The following is a 6,693-nucleotide window of genomic DNA, read 5'->3' as shown; positions in this document are numbered from 1 at the left end:
TAAATCTTCATTTGCTTTGCTCAATCCCGAAGTATCTTGATCTCATCTTCGCGGGCTTGGTCCTTTGGGCTCTCTTGGAGGATGGATGTGCATGAATGGGCTTCGAATCAACATGGGCTTTGGCCTTCGTCTTTCTCCGTGTTTGCACTCGATCACGGGCCTCGTCATTTCATGCTCCAAAATAGGCCAAAAACCTGCAAAAACAAAGTTCCTCCAAAATATATGTGCAAATGTGAAAATGACCAATAATTAGGCCGGGGTTAGGACGGTTTGTGATTTTGATATTAAATTCGTGCCATTATCAAGGATAAACAAGGGATAAAACGGGTACTTAAGGAGCGCCAACACACGTCATATATGAGTCCATGGCTTGGACAGGCACGAACATTTGTTGTTTGTTCCCTTCGTCGAGCTTCTTCAGTAGGAGGTCCATTTTGGCGGCGAGCATATCCATCTCCTTGACGGTATGAATTCCGCCCTTGGTTCGGGGCTGGGAACGCTCCTCGTTCCAGCCCTGGTTGGCGACCATCTTCTCGATCAAGGCTTTGGCATTGGCGATGGTGAGATCGAGATAGGCCCCTCCAGCAGCAGCGTCTAAGTGGGCTCTTGATGTAGTCGTTAGCCCATTGTAGAAGGTTTGGAGTATGAGCCACTCGTCCATCCCATGATGGGGATAGGCGAGTATGTACTCTTGGAGTCTCTCCCAAGCTTCCAGGATGGATTCCATCCCTGTCTGCTGGAAACTTGAAATTCTTCCTCGCAAGGCATTTGTTTTGCCTAGCGGGAAGAACTTGGCGAGGAACGTCGTGGAACATTTGTCCCATGTGTTGACAGCTTCAGTATTCTGATAAAACCATTGTTTCGCTTTCCCCAGGAGGGAGAAAGTAAACAAGCGAAGCCTGATGATGTCAGCCGTAACACCCCTTATGGTTACAGTCTTGCAGAGCTCCAGAAAGTTCTGGAGGTGGGCGTTGGCGTCCTCGTTTGGCTTGCCACAGAATGGGCTAGCCTGCACCATGTTTACGAGGCTGGACTTTAGCTCAAAGTTCACATCCCCAACATCAGCGTTGAGTCTAGTCGCCACATTGCGGTTGAGGGGACGGAGAAGTCGCGGAGAGTCTTCTCAGCCATGGGTTCAGTTGTTGTTGCTGGTGCCTAAAAAGCTGGTTCGCTTGTCGACAACGAGAGCTGAGGAGAGACGACGCGAGGTCGGACCCTTCTCACGAGCTTCTCGGGATTTTCAACAAAGTTTGTCGGCAAGGAGAAACCAGTCATACACTACCCTATTTTCATCCAATCAGGAGAAAACAAAAGATGATATTAGCCTGTATAAGCAGTAGCTATCTCTTATTCACAATGCCATGTTTATGCATTAGTAAAGATCTTTTTTACACCTAGTGCCATCCCCAGCAACGGCGCTAGAAATGCTTGTTGGCATTTCTTAGCGCAATCACTAGGAATGGTTAGGTCCCAGCAACGGCGCCAAGAAACACCGGGACATCCGCCCCGTAGCGTTGACGCCATGGGACGGCGTGCGGTATGTCTTAACGATTACAGAAGGATCCGCAAGTGCATGGATATACCATTGTAGCATTCCACCCGGAAGTATTCAGGGTATCGTTATTTATATTTTCCCATGGGATGGCTATGGTGTGTAAAGATGTTTACTAGATACATAAGTTTAACAATTATGAGATAAGGTGTGAACTGCTGATCATACAGGGGCAAGTGATAATAAAGATAATCGAGTGTAATACGACACACACAAGATCAGCCAACTCTCATGAATAAGGAATAAACAAATACACCTAAGGTTAGTGGGAGCATTGGCAAACAACGTCCTAGTATACTATTCATGTCAGCAGAGAAGCTATGTTAGTCACACGCCTAGAGCTGCAGGTGCCGGGAAATTTGGGACATTGGGGAGAATGACCCGTTCTGGAGAACGTCCAGACCGTTTCATCTTTGCATGAACTCCTATACGAATACCTGAACGTCGGGGAGTACGCTAACCGAGAAGCAGCTTCCCAGCGGACCGATAGGGCTGTCACCACCTGCGGTCTACCCTAGTCAAACCATGGAGCACCGTCATATCCGAAGGATCCCGCGTACCCGAGCCCCATGCTCGCATACGAGGTCACTACCCTAGCGCCCCCGGGTCCCCCACCCTTCGGATTGATAGGTAAGATGCTAAGGCAAGCCCGAAAGCACAACAAATCGATATCCTTACCCAGATCATCTGGTCTAAGAAGGCAACTAATATAACTTGAATAAGAATAGAACCTGGCTACTCAGGCTAAGAACATAGCAAGATAACCAAGAACGAACTCTTTATGAGTAGCATAATGATAGTCGGAATACAAAGTCATACCAGAGGCCGAGGATTGCTCGCCGACCCCGAGGCGACTGGATTCGCTAAGGAAATGAAGTACTAGCCTAGCTCCACTACCCTAAAGAGTACAAGTCACAATGAGAGAGAGAGAGGCTTCTCCAAGTGGTGTGTGTTTGAGAGAGTGGTGGGAGGCCCCTCCTATAGTGGTTGAGGTTGGTTCCCGGCATCTCTTTACATGGAAATATTCATAACCGACCTCTAAAGGATCAGAGCTAATCTGCCGCCAAAATGCACCTAGACGGGGTTTAGGGGGGGTTCGGCTGACCCCACCCTGCCGCCTCTCGCCACCGCCTTCGGTTGGGAGACTGCCCAGTGGGTCCTCTTGTCAGGTAGTCGGTGCCGAGGCTTGGATGGTCGGTTTGGTCTGTCAGGTGGGCATCTTTTGCTTGTGTTACGCAGGACGCGATATTATGTGACTTCATCTGCATATTCTTCGTGTTTTCTTCTTATTCCGGACTTGTGCTCCTGAAATCAATAATTCTCCAAAACAACTATGGAGCTAGGTTAGGGATACAAATATGTTAGTAAGAGGCATGGTTTTCCTTCTCTTGTGAGTATAGTTGATGGTCATATTTTGCACTTAACGACCGTCAACAGCTGCCACCATCGCCGCGGCCCCTCCTCGCCGCTGTCGCTGCCGGCACCTTGTGCCGTTGCCGCCGTCGTCATCCCGACAGCACCTTCTTCCTGTCATCATCACTACAGCACCTTCTCCTCGCCGCCATCATCGTCGTCGTCATCACTGCGGCACCTTCTTCTAGCCATTGCCATCGTCGTCGTCACTGCGGCATCTTCTCCTGGCACTGCCATCATCGTCATGGTCGGCACCTCGTGCCGCCGCTACTGTCATCGCTGTAGCCCCATCTCCCCGCCGCCGCCATCGTAGTCAGCACCCCGTGCCACTACCACCGTCGTCGCCGCGACACCTCCTTGCCACCACCACCGTCGTCATGGCACCTCCCCACCGCCATCAACGTCGCTGCCAGCATCTACCCACCCCTACTGGTGCAAAGTTTTTTTGTGTTTCCAATCTAGGATTGTTTTGCGTCGCCCACCACCGTCAACCTTGCGTGCAACTACTCCAACATCGGCATCGACTTCATCGGCCAAGTTTTTCATGCCCGCACATCATCTCGCCGGTTCGTCATTGCCATCTCTAATCAGAACGCCTTCGCTGACTTCTTGCCCATTGACTCATGCCTGATCGGTCCGATCAGCCGATCGTGCGCGACCCACCAAGCTCCCATGACGTCTACCCTAAAGTACTATGTATGTCTTCTCTGGGCAACGGGGTTGTTGCCGCATCGCTGCTTCAGGCCGTAGCACCATCGCCCGTGATCGTCGACCCTGGAAACCATCACGCCCCTTCGTGGCGTGGCATCATCGCCGGTGGCTCTCGCTATTGCATCTTCACCTCCGTTCCCGTCCATCGACAACCCTTTGGCGGTGCTACACCTCGTCTTATGTGCGACATCCTGCCCGTTGTCTGTACACGATCTTCGTCACACTAATCAGGTCTTCCTCGCTAACTTTGAGTGCCGCTGTCGCGACCAATCTTGTGCCTGGTTCCACGGCACCACACCTGACTATTCGACTTGCAGTCGAACTGCCTAGCCTACGACATCCTACTTTCATCTTCGTCCAGCACGACCTCATCGTCAGCGTCGCCATCTCTTCCTCGACTACTTTGTCCACTCCGACAACTGCGAATTGCATCGGCACCTTCTACCCCCGCCGTTCTACAAACTGCGACCATCGTCGAGTTCTCCTCTGCTGTTCTCCTAGACGCTGATGTACAGTTGGGGCCTTGTCCCTAGTATGTTCAGTATTGGTAACACCGGCGCGTGCCTTCGTCCCCGACGCATTCCCGAGTCTGGCAAACTCGGCACATGCCTCGCCTACGGCGGCTTGACTACGTTGACTTCGGCATCGACCTCCTCTTTCAACTATTGCCTCGACTGCATCGCCGTCTTCATCTTCGGTGCCTTCTCCAATGCACCACCATACCCATGGCGTACCCTACACCCACGACTTCTTGTGCGACTTCCTTGTCATCGGCACCCTGATCACAACCATGACGACCATGGCTACTTCACGCACGACATCATCTTCGACCATAGCTACAGCCCCTTGTACTCAGACTACCTCGACATTAGGCACAAAGGGCTACCATCTTGCTTGAGCAATCTCATCGGCTTCCTCTCTAATCACAGCATCCGCGACACCTCGACCGTTATGATTGAGGGGGATGACAGTTTTGTCAGCTTCTTCTTCAGTCTCACCTTCTGTGACGCACCCGCTGTGACTGTGGGGGGATGTTAGAGTATATTGGGATATCTCTAGGATCTCCAAATATAGTAGTTTAGGATTGATTGTAATCCTCTCTTGCCTTATCACTAAGGGAGGCTACTTGCCCCCTAAGCAATATATCTCTGTATAAACAGCCCCGAGGACCTCAGCAATAAAAACAATCCGCAATTATGCAATCTAATCTTAAGTATGTGCAGCACGGCGTTAGTTGATAAGACACAGTTAATTGACACAGATTGCCTAATAAAATACCTGCACTACAAGTGCCATGTCGACGGTCACACGAGACACTGCCAGAAAACGGCTCATTCGTCCCTGCACGTCAGTACCGGTCACACTTTGGTCCAGTACTAACGGCTCAATTTAGTACCAAGCGGGTCGCACAGTGCCCTTGGGGGGCCGGTTAGTACTGGCTGGAACCCCAAGCCGGCACTAAAAACCTCCACCGACACGAACGACGCAACGGCTAGTGACCATTTAGTACCGGCTGGAGCCACGAGCCGGTACTAAATGGCGCCGAGTTCATTTAGTACCGGCCGGAGGCTCCAGCCGGTACAAAAAGTAGAGCTTTAGTACCGGCTGGGCCACCAGCCGGTACTAGTGCTCTTACTATAAATCAGCGCCCCTTCTTCCTCCCTGAGCCTGAGCCAGCATTTGACCGAGCTCAGGCTTCTCTTCTCCATGGTGACATAGAGAGGAGGTGCTGCCATTTTTTCAAGTTTTGTGGGGTATTCACTCTTCTAAGTGCGCGAAAGGTTTGCAACTTCACCCTCTCTTCTGTGATGGTCTTCATGCTTTGTTTCATGCTCCATAGTTAGAGAAATTTGTGATTTTTAGAAATAGTGAGAATGAGCATGTTTTCTTTAATTTATGCATGGATTTGAGATGTATAGAACCCATTACTTGAATTTGGAGAAGGTCTATTCGATAGGTTCAATGTGGGTAATTTATAGTGATTTTTTTCAATTATTTTCATGTGGCATGATTAGTTTGGTAGTTGTTATGCATTTAGTTACATTATTTTGACACTCTAATGATGTATTTATTCGGGCTCATATGGAAACTATTGAGAAGTTTAAAATTTTTTTGTTTAGGATCATGGATATGTTGTTAATCTTGATCCTGCGGTGATAACACTGCTATTCGGGGCTAGCATCGATATCCATGATGTGGTGCGGTATATATGAAGACGTGACGCAGGAGTACGGGCTTGGTCACAATAATGAAATCCTAACCTTTGAACCAGTTGAGAATGGCATTATTCAGACCAAGGCCATACCCCTTCTTCATGTCCTATTGTACCGCACTGTGTCGTGCATATCAATGCTAGCCCTGAATGCCAGTGTCATCACCGCCGGGTCAAGGTTAACGACATAGACATGTTTCGAAACAGAAATTTTTTTCTTCTCGATGGTTTTAGAGAAAGTGAGCCCGAAACAAAGCTGCGAACATTGATTGCGCATCCCTTATGGCGTGGAACGACGTGTTTGCCTTGATCTGAAGAGTGACAAAATAATTAGGGTTTACAATTTATGTTTTCCTTTTAATTCTAATAATTTGTTTAATTTTTTATATTTATTTGATAAGTGTACTAAAATTAGTTTTGTTTCTTAATGAGACATATAATTGACCTGTTATTAATATTACTTCTTAGAAATGCCATTGCAACATGATGCCTCTGAGTGTCGAGCTGCGGCTAGGGTGGCGGTAAGCAATCAATTGAAGCGCACCGATCATTCGCTTGAGTTCCACCCTATAGAGCATGTTGGTCTTGTTAGCGATCGTATTCATCGCTGGATTAAGAAAGCTTTTCATATATTCTCACTTGGCAAAGAAAGTCATAAATTTCATCATGAATTTAATGTCGAGTTGCATGGTAGTGATGATGATCATGAATTGATGGCTCGATATAATGCAAGATGAGAAGCGTCGGGGATGGCGGAATACGATCGTTCCATGTCAAGACTTCGCGAGGCAGTTCACGAAGCATT

The 6,693-nt window shown here is 48.8% G+C and overlaps 1 non-coding gene across 1 annotated transcript; it reads left to right on the top strand.

The window, feature by feature from the left end:
- The first annotated feature begins 659 nt into the window (after positions 1-659).
- LOC120687065 lies at positions 660-766 on the top strand. The gene has a single exon (XR_005680565.1). It is a non-coding gene; the product is annotated as a small nucleolar RNA R71 (small nucleolar RNA).
- The last annotated feature ends 5,927 nt before the right edge of the window (positions 767-6,693 follow it).

Source organism: Panicum virgatum, chromosome 8N (assembly GCF_016808335.1).
Source record: "Panicum virgatum strain AP13 chromosome 8N, P.virgatum_v5, whole genome shotgun sequence".
Lineage (NCBI taxonomy): Eukaryota > Viridiplantae > Streptophyta > Magnoliopsida > Poales > Poaceae > Panicum > Panicum virgatum.
This window is presented reverse-complemented; position numbering and strand designations above follow the sequence as displayed.